At 31.9% G+C, this 23,462-nt stretch overlaps 1 pseudogene; it reads right to left on the reverse strand.

Annotated features, from left to right (window-relative positions):
* Positions 1–10,250: 10,250 nt before the first annotated feature.
* Positions 10,251–10,369, reverse strand: LOC118602497 (annotated as a pseudogene).
* Positions 10,370–23,462: the final 13,093 nt, after the last annotated feature.

A 23,462-nucleotide genomic window follows, 5' to 3' on the forward strand; every position in this document is an offset into this window, starting at 1 on the left:
GGGGTTCTACATGATTTGAGAGAGCTGCTGTTCTAGTCCAAGTCTGCTGAGAGAAATTAACTTCTATCTTATTTACATCAGGATTATTCTAAATTTTGTTTTGTTTTGTTGTATGCAACCTGATGCTAATCTTATTTGATGGACACTAACTATCTTTATATCTTGGCTTAAAAAAATAGGACATATTAACTATGTTTATGGCAATAGTGCCCTACTCCCTTAAGACCTAGATACAATTTTAGCAACATTGTCAAACTCCTTTATGTTCCAATTTGGGTCTCTTCCTGTCAATTTTCTTTTGTCAACTTTATAAAAAGGTGGAACATGTTTAATACTTTCTTTGAAACTGGATACAAAGTTAGCACATGTGAAATTGCTCTATAAATTACATGGTGTTATATAGAGTTTCTGTATTATTATTTCTAAGTCCCTTTCCCATGCATCGAAGTTTGAGAACATCTGACTGAATCCTCAAGTCTTTCCAGCTTCCAGAGGAAAATGAGTTTGATGCACAGTGTTGGGGCCAGATCTCTCATTAATGCCTCATGAAAAGCTGTGGCAAACGGTAAAAGAATTCTAGACAAATTATACTTAGGCTGTAATACAAGCCAGTGATCTTTTATTCTTATCAGCTTAGAGAGTTTGCTTAGTTATTGTCTGTGTGCCAAAGGCTATACAAGAAATATATTTTAATATTCTACAAAATAAACAAGTACAATGGAGCTTTAGCTAATATTTTATAGTATTATAAACAAAATGTTGGGTATCTCAAAGCTTATAAATAAAGAAATACATATACATAGAGAGCAAGTGCTGGAATATATGAACATGTACCTATCCAATGTTAACTTGCGAATGGAAAAACAATAACAAGATACCACCAAGAAAATAACAAATAAATAATTCACATGAAAATGACAATTATTGTGACCAATTGTCAAGGATTCATACATTGAGATGCTTCTGAATGTTTAGATTTAAATTTGGAAATATGTAATTAAGAGATGTATTAAATAAACTATTTCAGGGTTTAATTACCAAAGAGAGAATATAATACATTTTAATACCCTGTTTGATGTTGGCAAGTGTGAATTGGATTGGAAAATTGTAAGGATAATTCTATTATATAATTTTCTTTAGTGTTTTAGATTTTTATAGGAAATTCTGAGTTATTTTAGAAAATAAGAGAAGCAGAAAGAAAGGAAGAAAAGTAAGAAATAGGTTCAGGCAGTGAAAGAAAAGAAAGAGAAGAAGAACATAGAATATAATTTCTAAGAAGACATAAAAAAATAAAATTACCAAAAATGAGAGGAGAATAAAGAATAATGTGTTGTATATCCTATGTAAGAACATATAACTGATTTCACCATTTCTAATAGATTATCATTTGATTCACATATTTTTGGGTTTATTTCTCTCACCTTTAGAATCACAAAACGCAGATGGTGAGGACACTTTTACATATTATTTTCATTACCCAGTAAGCATTTAAACTTAGTATTAAAAGAGAAAGAACAGAAGACTTTACTAGATGCTAATTAAGTGTAGGTGTAAAGGAAGAATGGAGAAAGAGAAAATATCTCTGCAAGAACAAACAATAGATTTTTCTCCATTACTTATCATTACGGGCCTCATATTCTTTATGGTGCTAATGCTTTCAGTACTTATTGATTTACCATACTGGTAATTACACTAACATCGACCTGCATTTTTCTTTCCTGCACAAAAATGTTGAATTTATTTTAAAGCTGTTGTGATCAGGTGACTGCAATATCAAAATATAATGCAAGGGACATGATGAACTCTTACTGTGTGCAAGACTCAGTGTTGACCCTGGGGATCCAAAGAACCCATTTATCTCAATTCTTAATTTTAAGAAGCTGTCAGACTACTTTGGAGATTAGTCATATTTTCAATAAAAATATGATGCCAACTAAATATAATTTTATACAAATATGAACATTTGCTGTAGGAGGGTTTCAAAGAAATGAAAGAGCACTTATAATTTAGCAGAATTTGTTAAAAACCTAACATGAAATAAGTGACTTCTGAGTTTTGTGACCTTCGCCAATTTACCTATGCTCAGTAAACCTCAGTTTCCTTCTTTGTAATATTGAAATAATAACAACATCTACTTCATGAGACTGTTGTTGAAGGCTTCAATAAAAAAAATAATGAACTAGGACATTGCCTATATAAAATAAGCACTATAGTAAATATTAGCCTTTGATTTTTTATTATTAAGCTTGAACAGGTACTCTTAGAATTCTAGTGAGATCTAAGCTACTTTCATTTCTATCGAGGCATTTAATACATTAATAAAGAAATTACAAATAGGGTTGTTTAAAAATTGAAGTAATTTTAAACATTCAAATATAAGAAATTATATTTTTAACATTAAGAAACATATAACATCCCTCCATATATGAACATGTATGAAGATCATTGTGGAGTCTTTTGTGGATCTAAGTTCAGTGGCCCTCCTCCCAACCCATCATAGATTCTGAGATTGCAAAAATGGACATAAATAAGAAGGTAGAGGTGGATAGGAGACTTTTCAGGTAGAAGAAACAAAAGCAGCAGAGATCTGAAAATAAGAAGATATGAGGAAAACTATAGGAATAAGAAATTGTTTATGTTAGTTGGGGCGTAGGATAGATCTAAGAAAGTAAGATAAATATTTTAGGGGTCAGAAGGACTCAATTCAGTGAGGAATAAAAGATTAGTTTCCTAAGTCTGTGTATCTGTGTATGAGTGTGCATGCATGTATGTGTGTGTGGTGGTGGTGGTGGTGGTCAAATAATTGAAACCGTATTTTAAGGAAATTAATTTGCAACAGTATATAGTGTGAATGTGATAGAGATAGGTGGCAGAGAAACTCTCAGGCAGAGAATTGGAATGAGGGTCTGAAATGACACTGGGAAAAAAAAAGGGAGAAAATTATGAAAGAATGGTCTTGGAAATATACATTTATATTATTAATTCTTGCCTCTCACTTGTTTTAGCAGACATTTTTGGCCTATCTCCAAAGAATAGCAAGCAGCTATTTGATAGAAAAAGAAAACAAAACAGCAAACAATAGAGCCCCTTCAGCAAATCTCCATCCTAATTTAAACTCATCTTCGTTGACAACCATTTTTCCCATTTCCTCCTGCTCCAAAGGAAGGAGAATGGCTTCTCTTTCATACAGGAATGGCTTTTCTAGAAAAACTAACTTCTCCATCCCAGGATCACAAAAACAACCGTCTATGGAAATGTCTCCACTCTAGGCTGCATCCCTTTTGCTTCCATCTCCACAGAGAACCTCTTGAATTCATTATCATTTACCATCTCTGCAAACCAACCTCTCTCCTGCTTTCTTCCCTCAGACTTTAAACCTGCAAAGTGTTCTCATTTATGATTTCTACATTTTTGGCCCATTTCCATCCTCTTTAAACTGTTTGTTTCTTTTTTTGTTTTCATCTGCTCCACCAAGGGTTCATTCTTCGATCTTATTCTCTTTTCATCTTACACACCTCATCTACTTCGATGGGTTTATTTACCACCAAAGTGTATATGATTCTCAAATATCTGTCATAAGTAGTAGGTGGTATATCCGATGGATAGTCAGGAAGATTGCCATATTCATAATGGAACTCATCTTTTCAGTCCTCTTGTTCCTGTAACTTATGTATCATAGAGTGGCAGCATAATTATTTTAATCGTCCGAACTACAACCTGAGAGAAATCCTAGATCCTCTTTTCTTTATCACTTATCACAGATTGGTTACAAATTCTTAGGTTTTATGAGTTGGGATTTTTTTTTTTTTGGATGAAGCAACATATAGAAACAGTAATTTTTCACAAGCATATAACCAGCAGTTGGAAGTTTGGAAAACTATACGGTAACAAGTTTTGGCTAGAATAGAGAGAAATTGGAACTCTCATATATTGCTTATTAGAATGTAAAATGGTGCAGCTGCTTTGGAGTGTAGTTTGATACTTCTTTAAATTACTAAACATACATATTACCTAGAAATTATATTCCTGGGCGTGTACCAAAGAGAAATGAAAATATATGTTCACATAAAACATGTACATGAAGGTTCATAGCAGCATTTTTCATAATAGTCAAAACCTGAAAATATCCTAAATGTCCGATGATTAATGAATAAATAAACAAAATACCGTATAACCATACAAATGAATAGTATTCGGGAATAAGAAAGAATGAAGCATCAATACATGTTACAACATAGATGAGCTTTGAAAACATTATGCTAGTCGAAGCCAGTCAAAAAAATATCACTCATTGTATGATTCCATTTATATAAAATATTCAGAATAGAAAAATCTTTAGAGACAGACAAAAGTTATTGGTTGTCAGGAGTTAGGGGAAAGAGGAGTGAGTACTATGGAATATATGGTTTCTTTTTGAGGTGATGAAATGTTTAAAAAATAGTTTGTGGTGATAGTTGCATGACTGTGAATATATTAAAAACTACTAATCTGTATAGTTTAAATGGGTGAATATTATAGTCTGTGAAACATATCTCAATAAAACTGCTTTAAAAAAAATAAAAATCATGGTGAAATCACAGTTACTTAGAAGCCTTCAATGGCCTCCCACTATTCGTAGCCACACTTCTTTGGCTGGGGCATGTGCACTGGTCCACAGGATGAAATCTAAATTGCATTAGCATGGTGTAGAAGGTCCTTACTGTTATTTCTACACCTACAGTCCCTTTCTCAATACTTGTCATCTTTACAGTCACACATCCTTTTTTTAGCCATGTAGAGCTACTTATACTTGTACCTACTACTACTTGGCTCTATCTTATTTCTCTGCTGTTTGCCATCTCCTATCCCTCTTAACCTCCCTACACCAACTCATATTTATCATATACAACTCTTAGTCATCCTTTAAGCCTTACTCTGCATATTACCTTGTCCAGTGTATCAGTTATCATTGGTCATTTGCAAAAATGACTCTAACTAGCATGGGCAATAAAATTTTTTTTTAATTTTGTTTTTTTGTTTTTTGTTTTTGGAAGGACATGAAATGGTTCAATGAATGATAGAATAAGTTGAACCTTCAAGCCACAGGAAAAAAAATTCAAGGATCTAGACTGCAGGAACTAATGGATAGTCTACCGGATAATGATATTAGAATGAATTGGTTCTGTTTTTGGACTCTGCGAGACTCAGTTCAAGATTTAAGACTCAAAGGAAGGAATTATCTGATTGCTCAACTTGGGTAACATGTTCATGACTCAATCTGGTGCTAGAGGACATCTTGATGGGCAGTTCCAACAAGACTGCATAAATGGCATGGGATGATGGTTCCAATGAGAAGAAGTGACATGTCTAAGCTATCATGTCGAAACTAAGACAAAAAAAGCTAAGGCAAGCCTCTCTAGCTGTAGTTGCCATATTTTCCTGGTGCTGTTGCAATAGGAGGTAAAACCTTGGTCCCTGATTACTTGTGTGCCAATGAAATCCCCTCTCTCCTGTGCAGGACATTAAGCATGAACACGAAATAAAAATTGGATGTGGCTTTGATTAACGTATTCAAAATAAAATCTTCCTCAAACTAAATTGAGGCAATGTCCTCAGCAAAAGGGAAAATTGATGGTAAGCAAGCGAAACTAACGGTTGTCCATTAAATCCAGAGAGGATTCCAGACTTCCCTGGGGTCGGTTAACATTTCCGTACTGTGCTCTCTTAGGACTTAGTATATACCTTAACTAGCACATGCTAAATAGCTGTAATTATTTAATTGCATGATTTTTTTTCTGTCATTAACTGCTGAGTTTGACACCTAGGGGTCAATAATCAAATATTTGATAAATGAAAGAATGAACAAATGAGTAAAAATGGAAGAAATGAAAGAAAGATAAATCAGGTCATTAGGTCATCATCTCTGTTATATAAAAAGTACCATGGTTTTCTCAATCTTTTTTCCATTTATGTACATTAACGTTTTGCTTCAATTTTTGGTAAATAACAGATAACAGTGCAAAAATAGGTAAAGTGCAGCCTGATGGTCTACCTAGCCTGTAAATGTGATTTTAGTCTGCTCAGCATTTTAAATATTTTGATTTAATTACCAAATTTTTTTAAATGTAGGTAATTTCACCCAAGTATCTGGAGTTCTAGCTTTTATTGAAAACCTGGAACAGCCTGCAACAATGATATCCTGTTTTCTTATGGAAACAGTGAAGTGAATCTGAGGTGTTGTTGCTTCCCGCATACAGAGAAAGTTCTTCCTTTTACACAGTGTCCATACAGCCTGCTTTCCTATTCCAGTTACCTGTCAAGCTCTGGTGGGCATTTTGACTAGAATCCCTATAAATTCTTTAGGAAACTAAAGTGTATTTAAACGGACTTTCCCGAGACACCAGGACTGTTGAAACTTATGTTGCTGTGAAAGTTCTCTTTTTCGGTTGGTAATTGATCTCTGCCTTCACATATCTTGAATAAAGTACTTAAGTTTTAAAAATCCATCTGGGAAAACTATTTGTTATATATTATGCCGCAATGGTCACTGTCTACTAAGGGTGCAGGTGATTAACTTTTACTTGGTGATTTCTTCAATTTTAGAAAAACATTTTTGATTTGGTCTTGATGTAGTTTAAATGCATTGTATGAACTTCCTTTTTTTTTTTTTTTTTGAAAGAGTATAATTTGGTTCATAAATTGCAGATGGTGGATTCATGCTAAATGACTATCCTCATTGCTCAGAAAATTAATTCTTTTGACAGAATCATTCACTTAAAATGAAGTGAATATTTAACTTTATATATTAAGAGGTTTGAATGAAGTATCAATGCCTTCATTTTCATATACTGCCTCCCTCAATAATTTCAGAGTTCATTTCCCTTTCATTGAAGTTAAAGATATGTGAGCCATATTTGTAAGTTCTTCTTGCCAAATATTTCTTTTATTCGTTCTCTATTTTTTTTCTTTTTGGTGAGGTGTTTCTGGTTCCTCTGAATTTGCTCTCAAATGGAAATGGTTATAATCAATATACATAACTTTATCAAATGACCTAAAATTGATTAGATAGTGGGTAAGGGCAGGGGCCTAGAGTCAGACTGGCTAGGATTTAAATGCAGGAGTTTGCATCTTCTGTGTACGATCTTGGGCAATTTGTTAAATCTCTCAAAATCAACAACTGTTTCCTCATGTATATAATGGAGGTAATAATGGCTTGTTCAAAAAAGATGGATCAAGATAAATATATTTTGTGTCTACATACACACACAATTAAGATGACACACATCACAAATTCTATTAGATATTCACAATTTCAATTTGTTAAGAAAAATGACATTGCATGTGCTTAAATCTTCCTAGTCAAAGCTTTCACACCACTAATGCCTTAAAAAAAAGATCCAGGTTTTTTTTTTTTTTTAATTTAAGGTCTTTCACATTTAAAACTGTTCTTTTAAAGTCTCTTTCACTTATCCCAGGTCCACTGATTCTTGTTTTGTTTTGGTCTTGCCTCTGAACAATGCATGTACCTTCCTTTCCTTATCCTACTTTTGCCATTCTCTTTGACTAAAATAATTTTTCTATTCCTCATACTAATCAGAATTCCTCTTGTCCCTGAAGGTCTAACTCAAATAACACCCTAAGACTCCTTCTCTCAATTGCAGAAGTCTTAATTTTGGAACTGTGAATTTGGCACTTCTATGTCATTTATCTTTTTTTCTAGTTTCTGTTAATAGAAGCAAATGGTGGAGTGTGCATGTAAATATAAAAATAGACAGCCTAAATTTGGATAAAAGAAAACAGATAGATTTGAATTGTAGTGGATGAGATAAATCATGGTTTAGCAGATGCCTAGGAGTTATTTACCTTCAAGCAGGTCTTGGCAATTTATAGTAGGAGTCAAGCCTTAAGGCACGGCTACTTTAGAATAAGAGTGAGGTGATGAGAGTTGGATGTAGGGGAAGGTATAGGAAGCAGCAAAGTAGGTAAATTTTTAGCAGAAAAGCTGAGGAAATGTGGAACACCTGATGTTGTGGTGCGATCAAATTTAAGACCCACGGAGCCAATTGAGATTAACTATGAGCCTTTATTAGCCTGCCGGCGACTGACTCCTCCCACTAGAGAATCAGCCCCGAGCTTTGAGAGGAGGTAGCTTATAAAGCCTATAATTACATTAAACAGGCAAGCAGGTTTACAGTAGCAGAAGTTAACATTAGCATATCTTTGCACAGGATAACTACACCCTTAACATTAAACAATGGAAGTGGAAGTTGGCCATTTGAAAATTTTCCACCCTTAACACTGCATTCTTGCCAACTTTTAAATTTGCGTAATTAACCGCTCAATAACTCATAGGGGTCAGCAAACATTTTCTGTAAAGGCCCAGAAAGTAAATATTTTCAGTAATACCTTCTAGGTTGTAACTACTCAACTCTGTTGTGTTTGCACAGAAGCAGCCATAGACAATACATAAACAAATAAGAATGACTGTGTTCCAATAAAACTCTATTAACATATGAGGAGGCAGGCTGAATAAGGTTTGTAGTTGACCAACTTCTTGAACTAAAATCTGTGTCCCCCTTCTGCACCTCTAACTGCCAGTATAGTTCTGATATATTTTAGATATTCAATAAAGATGTATTATTCATTAGGGTGAACATTACTTGTCGCATAACACATCTCATTTATAATATATATGTTAATCCACACTGATACCTGGAATGTTTTCCTCCCATGCCATATTTGTGTTGACATTTACTATTTTGAGGGTGACAATTTTACTTCCAAATTATGTTCTCTGTACTACATTTTATGAAAATTTCATTAGATAAAATTAATATAATTCTTTTTATTTGAGTTTCATAAAATTGCTTCTACTGATTTTAACTTCTAAAGACTCTGAAAAATAAATAAACATTATTTATTAACTTTTTAAAAAAGAAAAGAAAGACCATCAACTTATGTACCAACTAACTCAAATTGACTGATACATGTTGCCTATAATTTTTGATGACATGAATTTAATGACATGAAGCTACCAGTCCCAGCGTTGGAAAGCAGTAATTGACTGATGTTGTCTGTTGTGTGTGAGTGAAGAAGGTAGTGGTAAAAATGATCAGATCATATATTTGACATTCTTGATCTAAATAGTATGAAAAATTCTATCTACCTATAAATGTTCATATTTGTATTCTTGAATGTGTGTTTATGTACGACACCAACTTATTACCTGGGGTAATCTGAATGGCTCAGTTATAAGGATTTTATTTTTCTTTTTGATTTTGGCTTCTATGGATTTTCAAAATTTTACAATGAAAACCTGTTACTTTTAGAATTAGTGCTTCTAATATTGGTGGACTAAATACCTAGAAAAGCCTTTAGGACTCAATACAACCAAGATCCTAGATGAAAACACATCCAGTATATTTTAAATGCATTGCTGGGCTCTCAATAAAGTTAGGGAAACAAATTAATTAATCCATTTGATCTCACCAAGGCCAGAGAAGTCCTAACAGTAAATGTCAGTACCAGGGCTGAAACAAGGAGGCTTACCTGTGGGCTGCTACTTGTTGATTAGACTAATCCTCTGATTCCTGCATTAAGCTGAAAACTTGATAAGTGCTAAAGGGGTCCTACACTAAAACTGAAAATTCTCTTGTGATTAATTAACCGCAAATGTAGGCCTTTCCTATTTCTACAGGTCAATTTCAGCAAAATTTGAGCTCACAATAGAAAGGGAATCACCAAATACAAAATAAAATAAGGCATTATGAGTGAGAGTTAGCATGAACATTGAAATTTTAAGTCCCCACCTGAAGAGTATAGATAATAGAATTACTAGACATAGACTATAAAACAGTGGTGTAGTAAAAGTTTCAATAAATAAAAAGTAGAATAAAAAATGAACAAGCAAAGAAAAATGATCAAGAACGACCAAATTGATTTTTATTTTTTTTATTTTTTATTTTATTTTTATCTTTTTTAGGCAAGGCAACCCTTAGTTGACCTCACAGATTGCAAGGACCTTGTCAGTTTACAATCCCTTTTATTTTATTTTATTTTTATTTTATTTTTATTTTTATTTTTATTTTTATTTTTATTTTATTTTTATTTTTATTTTTATTTTTATTTTATTTTATTTTTATTTTTATTTTTATTTTTATTTTATTTTTATTTTATTTTTATTTTTATTTTTATTTTTATTTTTATTTTTATTTTTATTTTTATTTTTATTTTTATTTTTATTTTTATTTTTATTTTTATTTTTATTTTTATGCCTACAGTACCTGGTCTTCCTAGGTGGTCTCCTGTCCAAGTACTAACCAGGCCCGACTCTGCTTAGTTTCCGAGATCAGATGGGATAGGGCTTGTTCAAAGTGGCATGGCCATAGACAAATTGATTTTTAGAAATAAGAAATGTAACTGTTGAAAATTAAATTTAATATGTGGATTATATAATAGTTTAGACACTGTTAAAGTGAGAACTAGAGAACTAAAAGACAGATCCAAAGAAACTACTCAAATATAGTAAAGTGAGACCAAGGTGCAAAATGTGACAGTTTAAGATACATGGAGAAAAGAATGTCTAGTATCCTTTCAGTGGAAGTCCCAGAAAAACAGGCCAGAGATCATAGTGAAAAAGAGAAAGTGTCTGAGACTTTTCTACAACATATTAAGGAGTTGAGCTCATAAATTTAAAAATGTAACATATAAAATGTAGAGACAAAAAAGCTAGACAACTGTAATGAAACTATGGAACACCAAGGCAAAAGAAATGGTCTTAAAAGTTGCTCAAGAGAAAGGATGGATCAAATGAATGCAAATTAGACTGACCACAGAGGTCTGGGAAGCAACAATGGAAGCAAGAAGGTAAAATAAATTTAGTTAGGAGAGAAAATGAATATTTAACTAGAATTGTGAACCCAGCAAAACTATCTTTTGAAAAAAAGGGTGAAATAAGTTTTATTTTTGGGGGGAGTTTGTTTAAAATTATTTGTCTTCTTTAAATAAAACCGGTGGCTTCATTTTAGCCTGGAGTTTTCTCTGTTGAAAGTTTTTATTTACATATTAAAAAAAAATTTTTTTTGAAATAGGGAGAAATAGTTCCTTACCATATTTTAATTTTTTTTGTGATTCTTTTTTTTTAAGTTTATTGAGGTAATATTGGTTAATACAATTATATAATTTTCAGGTGTACATTATAATTTGACATCTATATATTCTATTGTATGGTTATCATCCAGAGTCCAGTTTCCTTCAGCTACCGTATATTTGATTCCTTTTACCCACTTCACCCTCCCTCAAATCCTCTATATTTTATCCCCTTAACTCTGTCTACCTCATCCCTCTTCCCCTACTGCCTACTCTCTGGTAACCACTAGTCCATTGTCCATGTCCCTGAGTCTCTGTTTGTCTTGTTCATTTGTTGCTTTTAGGTTTATATCCCACATAGAAGTGATATCATGTGATTTTCAACTTTTTCAGTCTGGCTTATTTCGCTTAGCATGATTATCTCGAGGTAAGTCCAGGTTGTTGTAAACGGCAGTATTTCATATCTTCTTAGGGCTGAGTAATGTTTCATTGTATATAAGTACCATAGCTTCTTTAGCCAATCATCTATCGTAGGACACTTTGGTTGCTTCCATGTCCTGGCCACTGTGAATAATGCTGCTATAAACATCTTTTTGGATATGGGTTTTCAAATCTTTGGGGTAAATACCCAGTAGAAGAATTGCTGGATGATATGGTACATCAATTCTTGGTTTTTTGAGGAAACTCCACACTATTATTCATAGTGGCTGTACCAATTTGCAGTCCCACCAGCAGTGTATAAGGGTTCCTTTTTCTCCAGTAATAACATTTGTTATTACTTGTCTTGTTGACTATAGCTGTTCTAACAGGTGTGAGATAGTATCTCATTGTGGTTTTGATTTGCATTTTCCTAATAGCTAGCGATGTTAGCATCCTTTCATATATTTTTTTGGCCATTTGTATATCCTCTAAGGATAAGTGTCTGTTCAGGTCCTCTGTCTATTTTTTGATTGAAACATTGGTTTTTTGTTGTTGTTGTTATTGAGCTGTATGAGGGTTTTTTTTTTTTTTTTTTTGTATATTTTGGATATTAGGCCCTTATCAAAGGCATTGCTTGCAAGTATATTTTCCAGTTCTGATGGTTGTCTCTTTACCTTGTTGACAATTTCTTTTGCTGAGCACAAGCTTTTTAGTTTGATGGAGTCCCATTCATTTATTTTAGCTTTTACTTCCCCTGCCTTTGAGGTCAAATTCATAAAATCCTCTTTAGGTCCAAAGTCCTTGAGTTTCATTTCTATGTTTTCTTCTATGCATCTTATATTCAGGTCCTTAATCCATTTTGAGTTAATTTTGATGTGTGGTATTAGACAACAGTCTAATTTAATTCTTTTACAGGTGGCCTTCCAATTTTCCCAGCACCATTAATTGAAAAGGCTTTCCTTTCTCCATGGTATGTTTTTGCCTTTTTTGTCAAAAATTATTTGCCCATAGAAATATGGGTTTACTTCTGGACTCTTGATTCTGTTCCACTGGTCCATGTATCTGTTTTGCTGCCATTACCATGCTGTTTTGATGACTGTCACTTTGTAGTCTAATTTGAAATAGGGCAGAGTGATGCTTCCAGCCTCAATCTTTTCTCTCAGGATGGCTTTGGCAATTTGGGGTCTTTTGCGCTTCCATTCAAATCTGATGATCTTTTGTTCTATTTCTTAAAAAAAATGCCAGTGGAATTTTGATGAGTTTTGCATTAAATCTGTATAATGCTTTAGGTAATATGGTTATTTTAATTATCTTGATTTTTCCAATCTAGGAACACAGAATATTTTTTCATTTCTTTGTATCTTCTTCGAATTCTTTTAATAAGATCTTACAATTTTTGCTATACAGGTTCTTCATGTGTTTCGTTAAATTTATTCTGAGATATTTTATTCTTTTTCTTTCAATTGCAAAAAGAATTATTTTTCCACTTCTTTTTATAATGCTTCATTATTCATATTTAATTTCTAACAGATACGACTTTCAATTTCTTCTTGTGTTAACAATAAAATAGTTATTCTTCCTGAGAATTCTAAAATTTCATCTTAAGATTCAAATTTATTAGTATATAGCAATTTTTCAAAATATTCTGTTATTATCTTTTGGGATATATAGTGATGTTCCTTCTTTCATTTCTGATATTATTTGTGTCTTATTTTGGCATACGAATTTCTTAAGGCTTTATCAACTTTTCTTTAAAAAAAAATCCCTGGGCCTATTGATTCTGTTTTATTTTCATTTTCTATTTAAGTTCACTTCTTTTAGCTTTATTCTTCTTTCTCTTTCATTTGTTTTAAATTGTTATTTTTTTATAATGCCTTGAGATGGTTGCTGTGAATAGGTTCTCTGTCTTTTTGATTTTTAACAAATATTATTTAACTCAGTGTTTTTCAATCCCTGGACTAGCATTACCAAAGAACCTGTTAGAAATGCAATTTCTTGGGCCTAATCTTAATTCTACTAAAATCAGAATTCTGAGAGATGGGGCCCAGCAATCTGTAGTATTTTAATGTTTGCATTTAATAACAGAAAATTTTCATAATTGTTAATAATATTAATAAACAGACAGATTTAAAACTAGGCTTAAAAGTGTAAATGCCAGTAAAATAGAACCTTTTCTAACAGAGGAAACATTATTAATAAATTAGTTACTGAACTAAATTTAGTTAAGGAAATTACAGCAGCAGCAATATAAAAAACAAAACAAAACAAAACAAAACCCCACACAACAGGAAAGTCCTACTAAAGTTAAATTGCTAATCACTCTAATTCTAAATACAAAGTTTCACAATTCAATCACAAGATTTTCCTAGAATTTTGATTCACTCTTTTTTTCTTATATCAAATGATTTTCCTCCTGAAGGATGGCAAAGATAGTTTCTTAAGCCTTGCTATGTGTTTCAAATTACATAAAAGCAACTTTCTCATGATAACCAGGCTCTAAGTTCCTTATAGGTAATACTCGAAGAAGCAAGATTTTTGGCTATTTTGTCCATATGAAAAAAATTTTTTACTAGACATTAACAAAAGACAAATAGCCACCAGTAATATCATCTCTAACAGACGATTTCAAATAGTTGGAATGCCATTTGCACGGTTCAGTAGCTTCTAAAAAAACATAATCCATAAATATAAAGAAAGAAGCAAGCACACAAATCAGATATAGTACTGAGTGAATTTAGTATAGAGACTGCTCTATTTTCAAAAGAGATGTCCACAACCAATAGCACATTCTATATTGCCAGATTTAACTCTCAATCTTTGTGATGAAGATAGTATGTCAGAGTAAGAATACCAGTAAAGACAAAATATTTTAGTCATTTGAATTTTAAAGAAGAGTATAGTAGTGACAGAAAATTACATATGGAATGCCAAAGTCCTTTTAAATTCCAGAGTGAAAAAATTGGAATTCACTTATTACCAGTGTGTAATTTAGGGAAAAAAAACTGTTTGCTAATCATGGGAAAAAGCTGATCAACTTTAAATATAACAAATAACATTTTAATTTTTAAACTAAAACAAGAAATATCTTAGATCTATAAATTGTTCTAAGTTTGATTACAATTGTTGGAATTTGCCAATCAGTTCAGAAACAGATTTCTTTCTCTTTTCTTAATCAAATCCCCGAAGACTGAGTCATGTTTTCCTTTGTACTCCTTCCTTTTACTCATTTTTCCTTAAACAGTTCTGAGCCTCCATAAATAATGGAGGAATAGCAAAAAAAATGAAATTATCAGGATGATGTAAAAATGACAATATTTGAATTTATGCAGAAAAGTTTAAACTCCATAAATGTCATATATCACTGGTTACTAAGGAGATTATTAAATTTAACTTCTATTTAATTTAGGAAAAACACAGGAATTAAATAATGTTTTGTACCCAAATCAATAAACCATTATAATTTCTCTGTAGTAATTGAAACATTGACTTTTTAATGTGTATGACAGTGATATTTTTATTAGAGATTTTTGAATGTTAATTTTAATCATTTACATAGTAAAATATGAATATTTTAAATAATTTTACAAAATGTACTAATGTTCTTTTATAGACAATGCACATTTTGAAATAAAACAAAATAATTTATCAAATATTTTTGTTCATTCGTGCCTTATTTATTGAGTATATCCAAGGTGGATGCAAGTAAAAACTTTTATTATTTTATTTACATAAATATTAATGAAATAAAAATTTATGCTATACATATTACATTTTATTTGCCAAGTTCTGAAGAAGAGACCCCTTGAAACACAGCAACTAATACAATCTGTGACTTCTGCCACATACATCTCTCCTATCTAAAAAACTCCTATAGTAACTACATGTTGGAATACATGTGAAGACTTATTTAGTAGTCTGCCATGACAAAGCAACCACTTGAACTAAAGTCAACCCTTATGGAGACTAATCTAAAATGTACCAACAATCTTTTCATGGATAGAATATTTTGTTGTTAGTTAAGAATATCTCCTGGCATAATGAGTATAAATTATGTTACATGTTCAAGTGTTAGTTTTCTAAAGGGCTAATAATCTACTTCCTAAATTCTATGCAAAGTTGACAATGACAGAGAATGACTAAAACAGAAAGTAAACCATGCTTTTAAAATAGAATAGAAACCAAGCAAAGTAGTGTGGGATATCAAGACAAATAAACAAATGTAAACAGTGACTATGGAAGATTGAAGTGTCTTATTGACACTTTCTCTCTTGGTCTTAGTTTAGGTCATCAGGTAGATAAAACTGTAGTTGCAAGCTGTTCGTTCAGTTGGAGGTGTGTGTGTGTGTACTCAGCAGTATATAGGTCCCATGCCACTGATGAACTGTCAGAGGCTCTAGGCAAAAAATGTTATGCTCTAATGGTGACATTTTTGCCAGGTATATGTTCCCAATGATATTACTCCCTAAATATTTCTGAAATGTATTTTTTCCAAGATGGACAACTGTGTTGGTTATTAACAATGTTATTTAAAAAAGGCCTTGTGACTTAAGATTAAAAAAAAAATTCTTAAAACGAAAAACAGTAGTGTGCTACTAAATTTTCCAAGCCTATTTCTTTTTAATACAGGCACATTACAAAGAGAAATAGGGAATAAAAGTCTTTTTCGATAGTAGAAAGATGACTAGATTGGAATCAGAATAACTTTCTTCTATTTTTTCACCAAGTTCTTAAAATATTTCTGTCCCTTACATTCCTTATCTGTAAGATTAGAATAAGGATATGAGTAAATATATGTGAAAAATGTCTTAGGACCTATAAATTGATTAAAAGTTATTTTTAAGGCTATCTTGGTATTCATATATTATTTTTAAAATAGTATTTAAAATATTTAAACATAATAATTAACATATGACATTATTTTGAAATTTTTTATCTACCTATCAAGGCTTTTTTTCCTAATTTTCATAGATTTATTTTTGATATCAATCTATCAGATGTAGTAATAATTTTTATTTGATTAATTGACTATTTTAAGTTAAAGAGAATTTAAGGGAGGAAAAAAATCCAACAAAATGGTACATTTTCAACTTTCAAAAGTAAATACTTAAAAAGCAGCTTTCGTATATTCACTCAATTTTTTTTTTGAGGGCTAAATATTGTTCAAAAAGCTAAATACACAGTTTTCTACATGATACGGCTCCTGCGAATCTCATAGTCTAATAGGGGAAACAAATATATAATCATAATTACAACAAAACTATAATAGAAAAACATTATGGTTTTGAATGGAGAAAGATCTACTTTTCATTTTGTCTAATGAGCAGTAGGTAAAGATAAATTGGTTTATTTATTTGCTAACTCTACACAAAGTATTACCTTGCTATGTGCCTACTCTATACAAGTTTCTTTTCTTGAATAGATTTGTGCAGTAGCAGATGGAAAAACTAGGATGACTGTGGATTTGTGCAGAAGGTTTTGTTTTTGGCATTAACTAATATGCAGACAACCTTATCTGCTTATTCTTTATGGTTACCTTTTATGTCAATTAACTATATGCAATTTATCCATACTTTTCTGAATGTTCAGAATTTATGAGGAGTGAAAGTAATTGACTCGTTTTTTGCCTTAGGACATGTAATGTCTTTCTATTTTGAATTTATTAAGACATGAAAATCATGTGTTTCCTCATCATTTTAAAAACGTGGTTTTGGATAACAAAATTCATTGTAGGTGAAAGAAAATAAATAACTTACAAGATCTGGTATTTTATCCCAATTTTTTTTTACTAAAAGTTGATAAAATTGTATTTATTTTATGGGCATTACTTTGTTTAGCTCTTTGTACATTAAATAAGAATGTTTATCACCTATTTTAGTATGTATGTGAACAAGAATAAGTACTGATAAAAAATATCTTAGTTCATTGCAAATATAAACAATAAAAAACATGTACAAAGATAAAACAATATTCTATGTAAGCAAAAATTACTCTTTCTTTCTTATCATGTTATGACATAAAGAGAGAAAAAATGTTTTGATTTAAGAATCTGTCAGCTATCATGTAATTTAATATGTAGTGACATATACTGCTAAAAGGTATATATTAACATTAAAGACCCAAACTCCAATGATTAATATTATAGTGATGACAGAATGAGAGTGCCTAATTTTAATCCACTGTTTATCTATGTAAGGTAATTTATAGATCACTCGACATGTTTTAATAGTAGACATAAAAAGATATCCTTTAATACCCACTAGCTTTCAAGATCTGACATTTGCAATTACAAATATAAAGAAATACCAGGGGTTGCCTTCATTGGATATGTATACAAATACCTAGTCATCTTATACACAGTTTATAAAAAGTGATCTATTAATAACAAAACTGCTCCAAAGATCCAGAGTCTCTTAATATTCTAGTCGAATATCAAGAGGTTGATTTAAAATGAGGGCAGAAACACAAAGAGTGGACAACACATTGATTTGCCTGCCAAATATAGTTTTACCATCATAAATCTCAGGCTGACAACTGCACAAAGCTTTCTTCACCCAAACACTGCCAAGTAAGGGTGTTTATTCACTGATTGGCTGATAGTCACCATGACAACTGATGCCACAATTAGACAAGTACAATCCCACTTTCAAACATGCACACAATTCATTAATTCAGCAGGACTGTTGATGATACATTATGAGGGAAATATTTAATACTATTCAGAGACTGATGTATTTACCTCTTATCTAGGGTAAAATAAATTATAAGAAGTGATGAAAACAACCATTTAATTAGACTAATGTAAATTTGACAAGCAACTCAGTGAATTTAAGTGTTTTTAGTAATTTTGCAGATATCTTGTTCTGTAAACTGAATGACTACTGAGTTAACTTTCAAGTTATTTTTCTATGGGTGGGTCTTTTTAAAAAATGGTTGGAAAGAATGTGAATCTAATTCTCTATATACTAAATAAGATGAAAACAAATGCTTCTTTGGCACTTGAGAGGAAATAATTTTACTCAATGTTGAGTGATAGTTAAATTTAACACATATTTATCTATAGAGACCTCAATGAAAATTGCAAAAGCAGTCATTCACTTATCTTTTTCTATAGAGAAACCGTATTTACCAGATATGTTTTCTAACACAGATTGACCGTGTAGATTCAGAACGTAAGTACTAACAAGAGTAGTCTAATATAAGTAAAAATTTTATTTATCAACTTTTACTTAATTTTAACTCATCCAGTCTTTTAAACCAAATTACCGGAAGTGAAATGATTAATTTCTAAACTCATTTCCCTAAATTGTGATATGAAAGGTGTGTGAAGATGCAGTTAATGAGTTAAAACCTAATACATGTTTACGTGTTTCTATTTATGTTTGTAGGAACATACAGTGAAAGGTGTGGAAGGCTAGATACAGAAATATTAACATAGTTTGCTTCAGAAATGTGAGATCAAAGAAAGTGGGGAAACAATTTCTCTTTGTATACTCTTTATTAATTGGTTTGATTATAGTACACTTTAAGTTTTAACTTAAGTACAAAGTCCAATAAAGTATTAAAAATGATTATGATATTATTAAAAACCAAGGCACAAAAGTATTATGTTTAATGTGTGGTGTGTGTATGTGTGTATAAAATAGAAAAAGAGACTAAAAGACCATACAGTAAATATCTATAGTAGATTATCCCTAGATAGTGGGGTTAGTTTTTATTTGTATTGTTTACAAGAGAATGATTTAATTCTTTTATTAAGAATAGTTATTATGTTAAAATCAATAAAATGAGTGAATGAAACATTTGTTTCTTACTTTCTATGTGTAATACTCATTGTTAGGAACCAAAAGAGATACGAAGAAGTCTCAGTTTAAGGTCATTACAATTTGATAGAAATACAATATAAGTATGAAAAATTATAACACATGTATGAAGATGTGGATGAAAAAGGGGGTTCTATGGAGGGTAGCCTCACCGAGTGAACTGATCATACATTTCTAACTGGGCAGGTCACGGTGGATAGTCATGCCCCAGGCATACAATTTTTTAGTAAAAGGTTTATCTTTGCCTTAAGCAAGCAATGTCAGTTGTTTTTATGCATCTAGTTTAACACACTTTTGAAATAAATTGTGACCACCCTCAATATCTTGTTAATCATCCTATAATTCAATTCCTGCCTTGCTTTCTCTTACCTCCATGCAATAATCCTTACTTGTCCTCCTTAATTTTAAATGCATAAAAGAAGCTGCAAAACTGTTTTTTCTCTGGAAGATTTGAGATCTTGCTCCTTGGCATATGTCATCAGTTTGGTTCAAACAAACTCATAAAAATTCTCCATAGTTTTAGATATTTCTTATATCAACAAAGTATGCCAATGATGACTATATAGCAGTTCAGAATAATCGCTAGATATCTTTTTAAAGATATGTATTTGCCAAACTACTACCATTTTAAGGTGTAAGGACTAAATTATTTGATCCATGTATAGCCTGAGTATTTAAAAAATAACAGTAAGAATTGAATTAGTTTAGTCAATAAAAGAAGAAAAGTAATTTCAAAACCATTTAAAAGTAGGACAACAATTGTAAAAAGTAATAATACAAACCATTTTTAAAAATAAGACTGTCTAAATGGGTCAAGTTTATAAATGTTCAAACACAAAATATTTTATTTTATTCTTCGACTTTGGATGTAATCCAGAAGCTCATTTTTTAAAAATGACTCAGCCATTAATGAAGTTGTGTAAATTAACACTATATTTACTATCACTTGAATGTGCTTTTTCCCTAAGAATATCTCGCATCAGTTCCTCAGAAGCTGGAGTGCTCCTGTCATACTACAAACCATTTTTGTTGCTTTACAGTATGTATGAAAATAGTTTTTTATATTTGTTTGCTTAACTTGTCTTCTACTTAGTAATTGGCCTTATATTTAATTAGGATTTACTGGAAAATTAGTCCATATGAAAACAAATGTTATAAAGGTAAAGTCTAAGTTTTACATCTTCTGAACTGACACATTCTGATGATGTGCCCGAAATCAATGGTGTATGGTGTCTGAGGTAGGTATGTTGTCTTTTGTTAACAAGTCATCTATATTCCTTTGAGAAAATCCCTGTCTTAACTTGCATTCTCCCCAGAGAGCAGAACCTGAAACAAAAGTCTGAATGATGAGAGTGATCTCAGGGAAGAGGAGTAGGAGAAACATAAAAAGAGGGATAAGCAACCTAAGGGTATGTTCTTGAATTAGTCAGTACTAAGGGCAGCTGGTGTTTAATTCCACTGTTATCTTCTGAGGAACCAGGGAGAATGCATCTCAGAAGTTTTGCCTGAGTGACAAAAAAGGAAATCATTTATCTACTGGTCCCCCATATCCCACTTATCAAGAGTACCCATGGAATGTTAACTAACTCTCTTGCTTTTGCAGGTTTTGCAGCAGGAATTTTTCTGAAGGCATCGCAGAAGTCCTGGAGCAGGAGAAAGATAAGTTGAGGCAAAGTAGTGACAGGTTATAAGTCCTTGAGACTAGTTACTTCAGCCTTGGCTATAGTAAAAGGTAGGTTAAGAAGATGTGAAGTGTAGGACAAGGAAAGACAAAGTCGATCATAATAATATGCCTTGCAACTTTGCCAAATCTAGCCCTGAGATGCACATCTGATCCAGGCTCAGCCAATCTTACAGCTCTGTCCTACCCAAACTGGTATACAAGTCCTGGGATAAAGGAGCTCTCATTTGGATTGCTAAGGTGAAAAAACGTAAATGTGGGACTTCCAATGGCCTTTTTATATGCTTCATGAAGAACCTTTGTCTTTGTGATGCAGCCAAGCAAAGACTAAGGCAAGCAAAATCATGAAGTCTTGATTTCTGCAGCCCAGCCTTTGATATTCTGAGCTGCACCGGTATCCTTCCTAGCTATGAGAGCCAACAAATTCCAACTTCAATTTGTTTGTTTAAACTAGTTTAAGTTGGTTTTTAAACACTTTCATCAGATTAGTCACCAATTCATCCTATGGTACAGGGAATATGTCCTAAAATAATAGATTAAATTTTTCCTTTTTCTTTCTCTTTCTCTCTCTCTCTCTCTCTCTTTCATTTGAGAACTATCGATTATTTCTGGCCTTTCTTTTATTTTTTATTTTATACGCAGTTAAAAAACTAAACGATTTCTATAAGTTTAATTATTTTTGAAAAAGTTTCCATGCATACTTACATCACTTATTCAATCTCTGAGAAGCAACTACTTTTCGCTTTTATAGCTATTTACCTCTTAGTCTTTAAAAAATAAGCATATAATTTTACTTCTTAATCTATTATTTCATTCTAGATCTTAGTTATTTTTGATAAATAACTAAGATCTAGAAACCAGCTGTGTTTGGTTTTTGATCTTTTGTTTTAACTTATTATTTTTTTTAATCTCTGGAAGTTTTCAGATTCCCTCTTTTTGTCTGTAGGGTTCTGTGATTTCATAATGATATATTGTATATTTTCTATTTCATTCAATATGCTAACTAAACCCTTAGCAGGCATTTATTTGGAATCTCACTTTTATTTTTACAAAGGGCGTTTGGATGTTGAACTTCCTGGAAAGATCCTTTAATTATCTTATCCTTTTTCTCTCACTTTCCAGCTTTATGTCTTTTTGCATTAATCTCAGAGGGATTTTTCTCAACTTCGGAGGATTTTTCTCAACTTCAATTCTATAATCTAGTTCTTCTACTGAGATTTTTATTTCTTCTATCTTAATTTTAATTTCTAAGACTTTTATTTTTATTCCCTAAATGTCTCTTCTTGTTTTATGGATTTAATATTATCTCTTATCTCTGTGGATACTAATAACAGATTTTTAAAGTTTTTATATTCCAACAATTTGCTTTTTGCCATTTGTATATTTAGGCTAGTGATAACTGGCAATCTTTGCCTGCTCATATTTTAAGAGTAAGAGACTAAAAAGCTGATCGAAAGCTCTGTGTATGTGATCAGTCATCTACTGACACTGTATCTCACTGTCGTGTGATATAGCTAGGTTGGTTCATTGAGAAAATCCCAATCAGTGTTCTTAGGATTTTGCTCTTGGGCTAGTCAGATTCACTAGAGAAGAATCTTTCATTTCTAGTCTATAAGGTGTACAACTGGCTGCCCACTTTCTGCTGGCCAGGTGGAGGAAAAGGGCTGGAGGGGAGGTTAGTCTCAACAGTTTTAACTATGTAGACTCTTATGTAATTTCTACATTTTAAATGTATAACTCTACCTTCACCTCCCGTGCCAAGATCCCTTTGTTTTACAGTTTCTTTTGTGGGGAAATCCCAAATTACATATAGTTTTAGACATTAATAGCTGCTGCTGACCAGAAGAATGGATTGGATCTCTTTTTCCTAATGTCACAGAATAAGCACATAACGTTTTATCCAATCAGAGGTTCTCCTCCTGGCTTTTGAACTCTCAACTAATGACACAGAATGTGGGGCTCTTGGGGTCTTATTTATGAATGATGTTGGACAGGTCTAAATTGTTCTTTGATGTGAATATTTTCTCTAGTTCCTGCTGTAAGCCCGTTTAGAGGGTTACATATTTATTCCTGCATTCCAAGAATGGTACTCCAGGCTTCCATTAAGTTTTTTGAGCCCCTTAAAGCCTACCAATAAATTTTGTTTTTGCCTGGATTACCATCAGTTTCTGTTACTTGCAACCAGGAATCCTAACACAATCATTACATGTCAAGTTGCATGGTGCATAATTACAGCATATAGAATGCCTGAATTCCACATGGTTATTATTTGGTTTCTATATGGTCACATTTCACTAAAATGCATGTACCATTATACTATGCCTAAACAAATTTTGTAATCAATAAGTTGATGAAATTAATGAAAATATAAACTCTCAGAGATTTCTTTTTCAGAAAGTTGTGTGATTTTTTTTTCCAGTGGTATTATCTGCAAAAACGTTTTCAAATCCAAATTTTTCTGTAAACTTACATAA

The sequence above is a fragment of the Rousettus aegyptiacus genome, unplaced genomic scaffold, assembly GCF_014176215.1.
Source record: "Rousettus aegyptiacus isolate mRouAeg1 unplaced genomic scaffold, mRouAeg1.p scaffold_m13_p_4, whole genome shotgun sequence".
Lineage (NCBI taxonomy): Eukaryota > Metazoa > Chordata > Mammalia > Chiroptera > Pteropodidae > Rousettus > Rousettus aegyptiacus.